The sequence below is a fragment of the Poecilia mexicana genome, unplaced genomic scaffold (assembly GCF_051168715.1).
Source record: "Poecilia mexicana isolate PSO_F unplaced genomic scaffold, ASM5116871v1 scaffold_9, whole genome shotgun sequence".
Classification (NCBI taxonomy): domain Eukaryota; kingdom Metazoa; phylum Chordata; class Actinopteri; order Cyprinodontiformes; family Poeciliidae; genus Poecilia; species Poecilia mexicana.
In genome coordinates, this window is record NW_028263378.1 from 29584680 (window position 1) to 29599932 (window position 15253).

General features: G+C 37.6%; 1 long non-coding RNA gene across 1 annotated transcript; it reads right to left on the reverse strand.

Moving 5' to 3' along the window:
* Positions 1-12079: 12079 nt before the first annotated feature.
* LOC148157751 (uncharacterized) lies at positions 12080-14472 on the reverse strand. The gene is made up of 3 exons (XR_015764304.1): positions 14014-14472; positions 13114-13167; positions 12080-12549 (listed from the first exon to the last, which is right to left on the reverse strand). It is a non-coding gene; the product is annotated as an uncharacterized LOC148157751 (long non-coding RNA).
* Positions 14473-15253: the final 781 nt, after the last annotated feature.

A 15253-nucleotide genomic window follows, 5' to 3' on the forward strand; every position in this document is an offset into this window, starting at 1 on the left:
TGGAGTGGGCTCAGTTTGCTGCAGTTAGACGCTTCTTCCTTCTTTCTGGGTTGGACCCTCACCCACTGAACACATGCCTGGAGTCACAGCAAAGACAATACGGCTAATGTGTGCTCTCTCGCTCTCTCTCTCTCGCTCTCTCTCTCGCTCTCTCTCGCTCTCTCTCGCTGACAGGGACATTTCAGGACACAGGATGTATTGTGTGTCACTGTAAGGTCTCTACAGCAGAAGAGTGTCAGTCTTCTTTTTGATCTTCAACGAACCATATGAAGCAAACTTCCTCCTCCTTGTTCCGGTGACCTAGTGGTGTAAATGTTCAGGAAACGAGACTGTTGACACTCAAGTTAAGCAAGACACTGATGAAAGTGTTGAATGATGGTCATTCAACATCATTCAAACACTTTAAAATGTTTCTCTTAGTTTTTAAATCACTGAACGGCTTAGCAACGCAATACATTAAAGATCTGCTGCTGTTGTGTCAACCAGAATCTCCCAGGTCTCCTGGTCCTGGTCCTGGTCCTGGTCCTGGTTCTGCTCTGCATCCCCAGAACTAGAACCAAACTTGGAGAAGCAGCATTCAGCTTCTATGCACCACAAATCTCGAACAAACTTCCAGAAAACTGCAGAACTGCCGAAACGCTGAGTTTAAGTTGTCTTTCTTTCAGGATCTTATCTTTATTTTCCCCTTTTTTTCATACAGTTTTTTTTAGTTCTATCTAAAGAGGAACAACCTAGAGCATGATGCTGCCACCACCATGATTTCTGTACTTGGTATATTTGTACCAACCATACATTGTGGAGTCCAATACGTCCAGATGTTTGTTCTTCAGGTCATAACACGCGTTCCCACAGGCTTTAAAGGGAACAGATTTGGTGTAAAATTTAGCCACAGCGTTGTTTGTCTTTATAAGAAAAAGTTTCAATCAAACCTGATTCCATGGCTCCGAAATAAGAAGAGCACATTTTCTTATCTAGTGTATAACCTAACCGAGGCTAACAGAGATGTACTGTGCCATTGTTTACCTCTAAAAGCTTCTTCACCTGTAGTCTAGACTGAATCCTCAGCTCTGAAGTCACTCCAGTATCAGGGATTTGTGTGTCTGTTTTACCAGATTTTCTCCTCTATCTAGAGAATGCCTGCACTGCCTTCTGCACCTTTAAACTGCTGGCAGACTTTTTTTCCAGAGAAATCCATTGATCAACGTTAGTCAGTGTAATGCAGGACAAATCCCACCAACACAAACAGAGCTGGGAGTGTTTGATTAATCTAACGGAATCCATCCAGGAAAGTAAACTACTCAAGATGAAGAGGAAGTAAAAGTCGTGACTTTATGAAGGAACCAGACTACGCTCTTGTGCAACATGTTTAACATGTGGAATAAAAAGCAGCTGTTTTGGGTGCACTGGTTGTGAAGGTTTGGTATAAACACGTCTGCATTCTTCTGCTCTGAGGCTGCTTGGCTCATACAGAATCTCCTTATTAAAATTCTGTCAAGTATCATCATGAAATGTTTTTAACTCTGTGTTCTTCAATTATTTTCTGCCTCCTAGGGATCATACTTTTTTTTTTCACGCCCTCCGGCCTCCTTCCCTCCCCTGAATTGAAATACTGTTGTGAATCAGAAACTATATAATTAACCTGTAGAAAAAACTGGTCTCAGCAATTTGACAGTTATTGTTGTTTTTAAGTCTCAAAACAATTTCCAAGTTCAGTTTATTAACTCAATCAGTAACATTTAGTGGAGGCTGCTCAGTCTGAAAGAGAACGGTGCAAATGTTTCCCTGGAATGTGTTTTTAGTCTTAACATAATAAACCAATTTAAAACTGTAAACATTGGTTACTAATCATTGCTTGTTTTTCACAAGTAATATAGTTTTTTTTATTATTTCTTGTGCAAAATTTGGAACAATGCCTAAATGTCTGCTAGCTGAAAAGTGGCAAACATTTTGCAGTAACAGTAAAAAGGTCTGCTTTGTCTATTTCCTGGCCTTTTTCTGTGAACTACAGTTACAGACTGAGTTTTGTTGTTGGTGTTTAAAATATGGTTGAATTTGTATGAGAATAAAGTCATAATTTTATTATAATGCCGTACCACACTATGCTAAAATGAGCATTTAAGTTATAGTCGGTATTGGTGTTAAAATTAACTAAATATTTAATCTCGTAACACACCAGAATCACGTTATCAAGCCAAAAATAAATATGCATTTGCATATAAATAAATATGAACACTACAAAATGAAGTGTTGTAGTGCCAAACATGTGCCAAACAAAACATGAGTTTATCGGTTGATGTGTGCAAAGAAAAAAAAGCTGAGATGAATTTGAGTTTAATTTGGGTAATGCTAATCTCGAACAAACATCTATTAACTAAATTGAGCCTTTAGCTGATATTAATCTGCAAGAGTGCAACTTTGTGTTGTAAGTTGTTGAGTTCACATTGAGGGGGAGGTGATGAACAGACGGATATGTGGCTGGAATGCTTTTGTTTTGTGCTAAGAGACCTTAAATGTGAATCTCACACGTCTTATTAAATACATTAGGATATTGATCCTATTATTATTGGAGTCTTGCAAATAAATTTTGCTCAATATGTACATTTTAAATGTAAAATTGAATAACTATGAAGTCTGTCTATGATGATGCTTGTCAGATTAATAGTAACAATCTATTAGCAGGTATTAGATATACTAAGAAACATCAATATGTTAAAACATCTAGTTAATGTATATGATGTATTTCACTTGGTGATGAAACTACAAAAAAAAAAAAAACTTTTTAGTTTGTTCTAGTTTATGGAGTGAGTTTATATTTGCTCACTGATTGTTTACAGTTGAAAACTGTGTCAAGATTCAGTCATATTTTCTTGTGAAGAATCATCACAATAATCTAGTTGCCTTTTATTGTCTGATTTTTATCAAGTTCTCAAACATCAACTGCATTGGATTCTGTAAACCTCAAAATGTTAAGTGATTAAAAAAAACAGGTTTTGCTCATGTTGATCTGTAATCTGCTCCGATAGAAACCCACTTCAGCCTCTGAGGACTTTAGCAGTCGTTTTTCATCCCAGTGTTAGATTGACTCTCTGTCGTCGAGCAACATATTTTAAAACCCACAGAACCAGAACCAGGAAACTCCAGCCCAGAATGAACCCAGTTCACTGAGCTTTGAGATTCTCTTCTTGATATCTTGGCTGATTTACCACACAGAGACGGTGTGTGTTTAAGGTGTGGCTCCAGTCACCTGAGATTTTGTAAATTAGCCAATCAGGAAATTACAATGCTATGACATCTTCATAGTTGTAGTGCATGTAAACTTTTGATTTGAAAGAAACTCCAAATCTCTCATGTAATAATTTTGGTATTCAGCTAGCTAATAAAAAAAACTTAATGATCCGAACTGACCTAAAGCAGGAAGGTTTGGTCAGATTTAATGTCAGACTGTAAAAACATTTTTTTTTGTATGAGGTATTTAAATATATAATTTGAGGTTTTCTAGTTGTTCTTTTACCTAATATTGACAACACTAATAAGATAAGTTTTGCCCATATAGAAGTAAATATGGAACTCCTCACACGTTTTCTGTGTGAAATTAACAGCAATAATTTGGTTTATTTAGCCTGTCGGGGAAAAAAAATGGGTGTTTAAATATTTATTTAAATTTTAAGTTTGAAAACTAAACATTTAGCTTCCTAACTAAATATTGAATTTATTCAGGTGAAGTAGATATTTAGTTCGGATCTTTGACATTTGTAAATGTATGAATAACATGGTGAAAACATGAATACCCACATTTTGTTCTTTTCAACATGAAAAATAAACTACGTTTTTTAAACTTTATTTATTAATTAATTTTTTACAGTGTGCCTTTACAAGCAGCACTTCGTCAAACTATCAGGAAATGTTCTTTGTTCCTGAACAAAACGCTGCAGACTGTATTCCAAAAGCTATCTGTCAGAGAATATGCTCAATGTTGTTGCAGGGATTTCTGATCAAATACTTTCAAAGACTGATCATGAAGTGATCTAACTAGGTGGAAGTTATCATGTTGCTTGATAATTAGTAATTTATCCATTATCTGATTCAAGTGGTTGTATTGTGCTGCTTTGCTAATGCTTCCTAGCATGTCAAAGTGCTTGATGAGCTGATATTGGTTACCTTGAAGCAAATTGTGTCGGAGCAGCTCAGGTGGGATGACACTTTGACATGACTGTTAGCTGTTAGCTGTGCACACCACAAACCCGGCTGTCTATGGAGAAATATTAAGAAAAAAGCCTGAGAACCATGAAGCCGGTGAGTGGAGAAACAAACTCTGGTCGAATGAAACCACAACAGAACTTTTTGGCCTTGCATGCAAAAATGACTAATGCTGCACATCCTTCTGAACACACTGTTCTCATGGCAGGGGAAGCATCATGCTGTGGGATTCTTTCTTCAGCAGTTGGAGGACAGCTGGTGAGAGTTAATGGGCGATCCTGGAGGAAACCAGTTAGACTTTCCATTCCATTCTGAGACCTGGAGAATACAGTTCCAATGTCCTAATCAAAGTCCATGTCTAGACTTGGACAATTTTAAGACTTGGAAGCTCGTGTTCCCAGTGGCTCTCCAACTAATCTGAACAATGTTGCTCTGCAGAGTTTCAAAGATGAACAGAAAATTTTGTTTTAATAATCAGAAGATCTTTTGGAGCCAGATGACCTTTAACCTGATGTAGAGCTTCCTCCTGCGCTACACTGTCGTTCCTCAGTGCTGCTGCATATCAGGAAGACATTGTCATGAAAGCCAATGAAAAGCTTCATATATCAACACACACAACACACACACACACACACGCACACACACACACACACACACACACACACACACACACACACACACACACACACACACACGCACACACACACACACACACACACACACATTTGCCTTGTTCTCACACACATCACAATCATTCTGTTCCCTTTTTAAAGCCTTAGTCATTTCCTGGAACAGCTGAAAATCACCATGTTGCTCAATAAGCAGGAAAGATACATTTTACTGCAGCTGATTCTATTCTAGATAAAAGACTTTGACCTATTTAAAGGAATCAGAATGTTAAGAATTCCAATTATTTCAGAACTTTATCACCAAGTTAAACACATTAAATGGATTCATTCAAACATTCATTAGCAGATGGAAGTTTGAAATCATTTACTTTTGTTAAATATGGTAATTTTCCACTTACAGTTGATGAAAACCTTTAAAATTACAATATTGTGTATATATAAAATAACATTTTTAAAAACAAGTATGTTTCATACCTGCTAAATGTTATTTTCAAAAGCTCCTACTTTGAATCTGTCAAACCAGCCTCAGGATGTTTATTCTAATTGAACATATCTGCAGTATTTATAGATGTAATGTTGGATTAATCAATCTGTTAATATGAAGGTTATGTTGACTGTAAAGCTGCTGGTTTTACAGTCAATGATTTTGTGAGTCGTTGCTACTTAGGGTTTTTTTTGTGTGGGGGAAAAAAAAGAGATTGAAATTAGTTGAAAGAACACTTTGGTTTTATTCTATTTCCATAGAAGCTACTGATTCCAAGCAAAATTGACCTCCATAATCATAAAAGGCTACGCAACATCGCAGTGTGTGTTGGTAAACTCTGGAAACTGCCGTCATTTGGCTTGCTGGTGGTCCCTCTCCATCAGCATCAAGAAAGCCAGTTGGTTTGACGGACAAACGAGTTTTAGAAAAAAACCAAAGTGTCTCAGGAGGTTTAGGAGTCCAACCTGGAACTGGTGGGTTGTTGGTTCGATCCCCCTCTAAACCAACTGCTCATCATAATGGGACCACATAAAATTCTGAAAAAAAAAGCACAACTTCTTAATATTTCTGATATATCATCTATACAGCTCCAACCTGTAAGTTCAGATTCATTAAAAATTTAAATTTGCGTCTTTTCCTCTGAATGTGAATGTGGGATCTCTGTCGACCGTTTTCTGCACATGATTAAAAAAAATTTTTTTTTTCGGCCATTTTCCTGAACCAGTACAGACTTTTATTCACAAAATCCCATTAAATCAGCTGCTGATTAATAACAATGTATCTGAGGGAACTGCACAGAAAAGTCAAAAACACTTGAATTCATATCACGATGCTTTGTGATCTGATTTATTGTGGTTATTGTTTTGGTTGTGGTTATCATTCTGGGATCCCGGTTCTGTAGAGACTCCCAGCTCTTTCCCAGGTTCTGTTCTGTGTTTTGGTTTAGCCGTTTTATTTTGGTGTTGGTTTTCAACTTTCTGTTGATTTAGTTCCTTTTGTGTTCTACTTGCTCTCCCTGTGGTTTGTTGTCTTGTGACACTCCACCCTCACAGCTGCCATGCTGTTCCCTTTATTTACTCACCAACTCTTTCACTATCACTTCTTAGAATGCCAGTTTTTGCCACTCATATATGGACTCAATCATTTTTACTTTGGGTTTGTTTTTGTAAAGAAAATTTGAATAATTTATTTATTTTATTAAACTTCAGTTTTCTGCATACCTGCCTCTACTCCTGAGATTTGGCAAAGATATCAGAATGCAATCCAGTTCGGTCTAGTTGAGAATGTCTAAATTGTGTTAACAGGACTTTTCTGTGCTGTTTGAGACGTTAACAGATTGGAGTTGTATTTAAATAAACTGGGATTAGTCTTGAACCTACGGATGGTCGATCTGCAGTTGGATTCTCATCATTTATCACTTCATTCCACCTTAATCTCTCCTTCACTGTTAAACTACAACAGAAAACAAGCAAATTTAATCAAAAACAGAAAGCACATTTTGTAGAAGTGTTTGAAAATGAAACATTTTGAGGAAATGGAATAGAATTTTTAGCTTCCGTGTTTCAAAGCTGTCAGTTTATTCTTTATTGTTGTTTGTACAGTTTCTGCACCTCTAGTACATGTTGGTACATGTTATGCTTCTCTAACTACAAGTGAAATTTCTAAGTCACAACCACAAAACCCTGCAAATATTGGCAGGTTGTTGATTTTCAATATTGCCTCAACTTTACTGAACAGTGACACCTTATGGGGCCCAATCATATATTTAGACATATGTAAATAAGTTCACATATATATAAATATATGCATCAATACATCCGTACCCACACACACTCATATGCGTTATGATGTAACACATTAAGTGTTATCTCTCACCATATTTCTATATCTTGTGAAAATGACCTCCTTATATTTCCTTTTAAATTGTATTAAATTTTGACTTTTACTCCTCATTTAACTTGTTCCATAACTTTACCCCATGAAATGAAATACAAAAGCTTTTGATGTGCATAAACTACAAATCCTTAAGTTTGAGTAACCCCTGAAGTTACACCCCCTTCTCTTTCAAAAAACATGTTCTGTATGAGCTCAGGTAGTAGTTTTAGATCCTTAAACAAAATTTGAGCCATTTTAAATTCCACCAGATCTTCAAATTTAAAACTTCGAGATTTTAAGAATGACGGGTTTGTGTGCTCATGAAAGCACACAAAGATGATTCTAATGGTTTGTTTCTGTAGGATACTCCATGGGTGTAAGGAGTTTTGTAATTAATTCCCCACACCTCTGAACAATATGTTAAATATGGCAAAACCAGAGAGATATATAGAATATGAAGTGATTTATTATTCAGAATATGTTTGGCTTTAGCCAGGACTGACATGCTTCCATGTTCTGTAAATCTCTAATATGAGGTTTTCAACTGATTTTGTTGTCTATTATTACCACAAGAAACTTAATGTATCCACTTTCTAGAGTTACACACTCCATCTGAACTTGAATTTGAGCTGTTTTGTTAAGAAAAGAAAAGATGTTGAGCCAATGTTGTCTTCTGGTCGAATTCTTATGACTGAAATGCAGAGAGTATATTATGCAGTTTACTGTTAACAGGCAACATATTGCCCTTGCTGGCAGGTTCTTGTTTTTCTCATAGTTTTTTTTTTTTTTTTTTTTTTTTTCAAAATCATCAGAATAGTCTTAAAATATTCTTGATAATATCTTGTTTTACTACGTTATTCACCTTTACTCCCTTCCATTGTTTAATGAGTTTCATCAAAACAGATTTTTATGGAAATAAAGGGGTTATTTTCACCCAATAAACCCAGAACAATGAATTTCAATCAGGATATTTCTGGTGATAAGTTAGAGTAAACTTTTAGTACTTTGTCTCCTTGTTCTCTCTCCCCCCCTCCGTGGTGAGGGCGTGTTCTTGCAGAGAACTGGTAAAGCCGCTTTAAGACTTTAGCTTTCACTCATGAAAGGATCAGATTCTAACAAGAAAAATAAATCGGACACGCCCAAACAGAATTGTTACTGTTCGCTGTACAACAGCTGGCAGCATTCATGCAGCAGAGATCCTTACAGAACCATCAAAATGGAAAGTAAGATTAACCAGCTAAAGAAACAAAATGTGTCACAAGAAGTTGTTCAGAAAATTAAATGCTTGCAAAACACCAGTTTGAAATTAAATAGTTAGTGGTTTGCACTTTCTTTCTTAAACAGCAGAGGGCAGCCTCTGCATAGTGTCACATTACCACATCTGAACTGAAATGTGTCAGATCTACCAGCAGGGGGCTCTAGACTACCGCTGTCAGTCTCGTATGTAAATGAGACAAATTGATGTTCTGCATTCTGGAAGCCTACGTTTCCTGAATGTGTAAAAGTGTAAAATCATGTTGTTTTCAGAGCAGATAACATGATTTTACACTTCATAACACCCCATCTTTTGTGTCATGATGGTGCATGCAGTGCTGCACTTTGAGCATTGAAGGCCTTCGTGGAAACACACATGCAGCTCTATGGACCAGACTGTGATAACAGTGTGTGTTCTGATGGGTCGGGATCCTGCCAGGAACAAGCCATTCTCTTCCCCGCTGCCAGGATGAATGTAACAATCACAACATTTTCCAATTTCCCTTCAGGCTGAGATCCATTTCTCATCCGAGAGGCACGAACAAGTTTCAAACAATACTCTGATCTGACAGATAATCTGGCTGTTCAGACACATGCCTGTTCAAAAAAGAGCAGAGCTAGGATCAGAAATGATGGTTTTTGTTATTTATTATTGTCATTCTCAAGAACCTCAAGAAAATTTGCATTACTAGTAAATTACACTAGTAATGTTTATTCACTTTTATTTATTCACTTTTATACACATTTATTCACTTAGTCTATTTTTGGCTAAGCACGCACGCACGCACGCACGCACACACACACACACACACATATATATGTATGTTTATATGCATATGCGCATGTACCTTCGAGTGGTTGAAATATATTACATGAGGTAATCAGAAAGTAGATTGGGTTGCCATCAGTTGGAGTCACTTTCAGCATTTCAACAGGTCTGTGACTGAACTAGTGCAAACAGAGCGTCTGCACAATGTAGCATGAGATAAAGTAATCTTATCAGGTTATTGCTACCACATTTGCATGGGGTTTGCTAACAGTGGAACACACTCGTGCTTTTACTTTTTTGCCACATCCAAAATTTATTTGGCAGTCTGGTTTGCTGGTGATGCATAAGCCAATTCTGAATTGGATGTGTGAGAATGTGATGCTAAGTCATTATTTATCATTATTGATTACACTGGTAATAAATACCAGTGTGTGTTGTGGATATGAGAACATCCAGCATTAGGGCAGCAGCAGACTTAAAGCAGCACAACAAAGTTGTACCCTGATTTTGTGACTTGCTGGTTATCTGGGATGGGTTAGCACATCTGGGAACCAGGACACATCAGCAAATCACTATTACTTCTCAACCATGTCAGGTCAAACACAACCTTTTGGTGGAAAATGTGGAACTTTCCAAAACTTTATATAAATTACAAAGCATACCTTTGGCTCCCACTGGAAATATAAAGGCTAGTTGATGGACTTTAGCATGGCACAAATGGCACAGACATCAAAACAAAGTATTGTGTAAAAGGCATGGATGTTTTGTAAAGTTGATTCCTCATTTCAGACTTTTGCAAATTATACTTTTAGAGTACAGGTCTCTTCGTAACAAATTCTTCTTCCTTGGGATGATTCATATCATCCAAGTTTCATTACTGACCCTTGGAACCTACATGGTGAACCCAATAAATTTCATAACATCTACATGTAGACTACTACTACTACTTGTTCAGAGGTGTTTATTTTGATACCAGCGCATGATGACTTACTGATTATGATCAATACGTCACATTTCTTGAATTGGCTAACTCAACTTAGAGATCAGAACTAAAATTAGTGGAAGTTGATTCTAATATAAAATATTTGAATAACAATAACATCATATATATATATATATATATATATATATATATATATATATATATAATTTTTTTTTTTTTTAAATGGATGTCAAATATGAATAAAATGGACAACATTGCAACAAATGAGGATGAATTGTCCCAGAGCCATTTTCAAACCACTGCAAAACAGTCTGAAATAAACAAAGCACATTCAAAACAACATGCCTTTGAAAATAAAACCCCAGCTCTGGTGAACAGCCACCATGCCATGAATAATATGAGCCAGGACTAAACACCGCATGCAGGTTCACCCTGTCTTCTTTCACCTTGTTCTGAAATATTCCTCTGCAAACCATTATGTTTCTCTCGCATCTAAAACACCTGAGAATTTCTGTTTCTTAAATATCCTCAAGCATTCTCGCAAATTGCTACAATAACCATTATCATTATTATTATTGTCATCCACATGGTATGTGTGGTTTCCCTCCTCCAGTGTTCTGCAGAGCTGCAGTGCTGACAGGCTGAAGGGTTTTTACTGATGCCACGTGCTGCATCGAAAAACAAGAAGCCTGAGGGATGATCCTCTCCCAGCTGTTTTTCTGCAGCAAAACACACTAAAGAGCGATTTGGTTGAATCCTAGATAACTCCATTAATTCCTGAGTGCAAGTCAGTCTACTTGTCATATAGAACCGCACTAATCTCGACCTAGTTTCTTCACTGTTCCCTCTGTTGTTAAGTTTTCTTCATGTTTCTCTCTTTTCTGTTTCTTAAATTTATTTTATGATTTTCAGAGTTGACACCAATAAAAAAACCTGTATTTTTTTTCTCTCAACAATGTTCCTGTCTCTTATCTGCCTCAGATACAGGAGACTCTTCAGCGGAGACAGAAGTTCACTGCAAGGCTGACTAATCTTCCCACAGACCGGTTCAGACCAGTCTGAAGTTGAAACTCGCCGTGACTCTCGGTTCCACATTTTAAACCTCTCTGAGCTCATAGTGTTTCCTACAAAACCAGCAGATTGATTTTCCCGTCAGTCTACAATAAAATATATTGCCTCTTTGTCTCTTGGTTGTTGTCATAGAAAACATCCACTAAAATATTTGACCCTCTTCCACTCATTTTTATAATCTAAAAAAAAAAACAGTACTCAAATCTTATATCTAATGCTGGTTTTAAAAAGAAAAGAGCTTAGTGCCTATGAAAAATGTTCAACCACTTTGGATGTTTTACCCTTTTTTTCTTTAACAAATCAGTCATGATTAACAAAACATGGTAAAATAACTCATTTAAAGTCACAGTCAAATAATATGTAATAGTATGTAACTTTTATAAATATATTTTTTACATATATTTTTTGAAATGGTCAGTATGGTGTGACAGCAAGAAACGGATGATCTGAAAAAATCTAGTGCTAACTAGAAAGAACCAATCAGAGCCCGGAGGTGGGTCTTGGCGCTGTCAATCACCCTTGTGAACAAGCAGTAGAAAATGCTAAGGCTAGTTAGCATGACCATTGATAACGGCAGATAAATGGTTTTCCTGCAACTTTAAGATGTTTCTCCACCACTAGCGGAGCAGTACATACACGACTGTGATTGACAGTGCTAAGACCCGCCCCTTGGCTCTGATTGGTTGTTTTAGACCAGCAGCAATGCATTTCTTCAGTCGGCGGTAGCTCAGAAAGGAGATGGAGATTGATCTTTTCACTGCTTATCTGTCTCATATTATACTGTCATGACATGGTGACAGTTTTAACAAATATGTAAATAACATATATATATATATATATATATATATTTTATATAAGTTGTATATTGCAGCTTGTCACTCACTCCTCAAAGCTACTGACCTGATTCAATAGAGTATAAGGACAATTTTGTGGAAGTTAAAGTGGTATCTCTCACATTTATTAAACACAGTCCTCATTCGCAAGACATCCTTAACAATTTTTTTTTTCGGGAGAATTACTAAATTACAATCCTGCCACTTCATATCAAAGGGCGCGTTTCCTCACATTAGTCTCGCGGCAGATCTTTGGCCAAGCGTCCGTCCTTCCGCAGTCTGTCGTGACCTTGGCCTCCCACCACAATGAACAATGGGCTCCACTGTCAACCTGTTCCAGCACTTTCCTTTACCTGGCACCAGACCAGGTTCATGGGGTCAGTTTGCTTCACTTATATCACAGAGTCAGCGCAGCTGTCCCCTCCGAGCGCTGAAGAAGAGGCCGACATAGAAAGCGGTGGATACTTGAACCCGGGATGCTCCCTCTGGTGATTCTTAAATAAGACAGTCAGGTGTTATAGCAGGAAGTTCAGTTATCTTACTACAGGGCAATGACCTGATATTTTTACTCTGTTACAACATCCGTCTGTGCTTTGGAACGGAGTCAAAATGTCCACCTACTATTTCCAGGTTTATTGTAGGCGAGACCATGAGACTCATCCAGTTTCCTCTCAAGCAGTTACTGCCTCTAATTTATCCCAATTCTGGAGTCTCTCAAATGCCCTGAGTCACCTACTTGTTTGGTGGAGCAATGTTATGGTGACACAGCCAGAGTCCTCTATCATTCCACCCACTCACGCTGTTGTTATCCTCTACTGTATCGCCATGGAGACAGCTAAGCTGCCAACATAATTTCATCCTCATGCAGATGTGAAGAGCAATTTACCATCTACCCCGCGCTCTGCCGAGTCTTCTCAGTAAACAGAAATTACTTCAGTGTGTGAGGATTTCGTAGCTTTAGTCTAGTCAGTGAGACTAAACCTTTGAATCATCAAAAATAATAATTTTATCAAACAGCCGTACAGCTATCATGAAAACATTCAACAGCAATTCCTCACCTTTGTAATTATGAACTGTTGCTCATCATCAAGTTTTAAAATGACGGAGAAAAACTGTAAAAGAAAAACGGCATAATTATGTCAACAAGGAAGTGTTGAAATGGTTAGGGCAAAACCTCCAAAGAGAAGTTTTTAAAGTTTGTTCACCGTTACCGTTCAAACTTGCGCGATCACCAGCAAGTTTGAACCTTTTTGTAAAAGTAGATGGTTTGTATTTTGCTTCTTGTGAGCTTGAGATATGAGCAGTAGCTAGAAAGATGTGTATCAAAATGAAGAAACAGAAAAACAAATGACAACATCCGTGTTGGAAAAGTTCCTAAATAAATTGTAAAGGTATTCACTTTGTGTTAGACTCTTGGCTTGTAGTTTGTTTGGAATGTTTCCCAGGAAAAAACATCATCTTCTTCAGACTCAAGGTTCCATAAGGTGTTTGCTGGTTGCTGCTGCCGCTAGTCTGGAGGAGTTGAGTGTGGGAGGGGTTTTCTGTCAGGCAGAAGCTCAGCTGGAGACTGCAGCTCCAAGGAGGACCTTTGGGTAAACCGGTGATGATTTGTATGAGCAGGCATGTAGCACCCTAGAATGGTTGCCATGGGAAATTCAGGGGTTCCTCAAATATGCAGGAAAGAATCAAAGTAACACTCAAGGTATGTTTTTGATGACGGAATAACATTAACATTATATAAGCCTCAAGAAAGTCAATTTTATGTATTATAAGGGATAAAATTCATCCCAAATCTGGCCATGCACAATGAAATAAGTAAACTTAACCTAAGACTTGTGGTGATTGTATGAACTGCAAATGTTAATGGAATCAAGTAAAAACATTTAGAAAAAGAACGAGTAGGACAAAAATACTTCTCTGACGGTTTAAAAAGTCATGGAAATCTTTCAACAACTGACCTGCAGAGTGATGCAACCGATCCGGTTGGGAGACGAGGACAGGCACAGTTCAGCGTCCTGGTAGGGGAGCATCGTATCGACAGATGAACGCTCGGTTTGGCCTTCTAGGCCCTCGCAGTGCAGTCAACCGTGAAGGAGAGCCGGCCGGATTGATCTGGTTAAGAGACGGCGCTCTGCAGCGGCTGGGCGTCCGCAGAGACTCAGCGTTCAGTCATTTAATCTGAGCTGGGAGCAGCAGGCGGCCCATGGAGGGAGGGAAGGAAATCTGAACTGGGCTCTGCGTTCAACTGTTTCATCACATTGTCTGCTGTGGTCCATATTCTTATTGCAGGAAATGTTGAAACAAAACAGACCACAGAGTAAACAGAAGACTTATTTCTACAGTTTCTGCAAATATGGCTCAGTTCATTTAAACAAGCATATTTATGTTTCATATTCTGAATATAATAAAGTATTTTCTAGGACGGCAGTGTAAAGATGTATTGTCCTGTTGGTTCCATCTCTTGGTTTGTGCAGTATACTTTGAAATGGAAGGAATTAATTTAAGTTTTTTGTTTGGTTTTAGTTAAATGTAAGACAAACTGTTAGGGCTAAGAAATAATAAAAAAATAATTTAATTATGAGAATAAAGTCAAAATAATATGGGAATATTCGTAATATTACCAGAACAGTCATAATATTGTGAGAGTAAAGTAGTAATACTGTGACTTTATTCTCAGAATATTGAGTTTATTATATTAATTAATTTTTTTTTGTCTTTGCACATCCTCACACTCAGTCAGATAAACTTCTTTATTTGTTTTACCTTTTCTGAAATATTCTAGAACTTACTGTTTACCTCTGGAGAAATACAGTGGACTTGTCCTTGTAACACACACACACACACACACACACACACGCACGCACGCACGCACGCACGCACGCACGCACACACACACACACACACACACACACACACACACACACACACACACACACCGACACACAGTCTTCAGAGACTCCCACCTGCTCCGGATGTCCATCCTTTTCTGTGCTGTTCTTACATAAGCCATGTATTCACTGCCAGCAACAGCTTCCAGTAAAATCCTTGAGTGAAATGTAAACACTGGCCTGAATAAAGACATGTTTTCTGCCACTGTTGCCACAAAGCTTGCAGGGACTCATTATTCAACATCACTACTCTGCATGCTTCCCTAAAGCCACCCAGTACCCACGTGGGTCACTTAACTCAACTTACCAT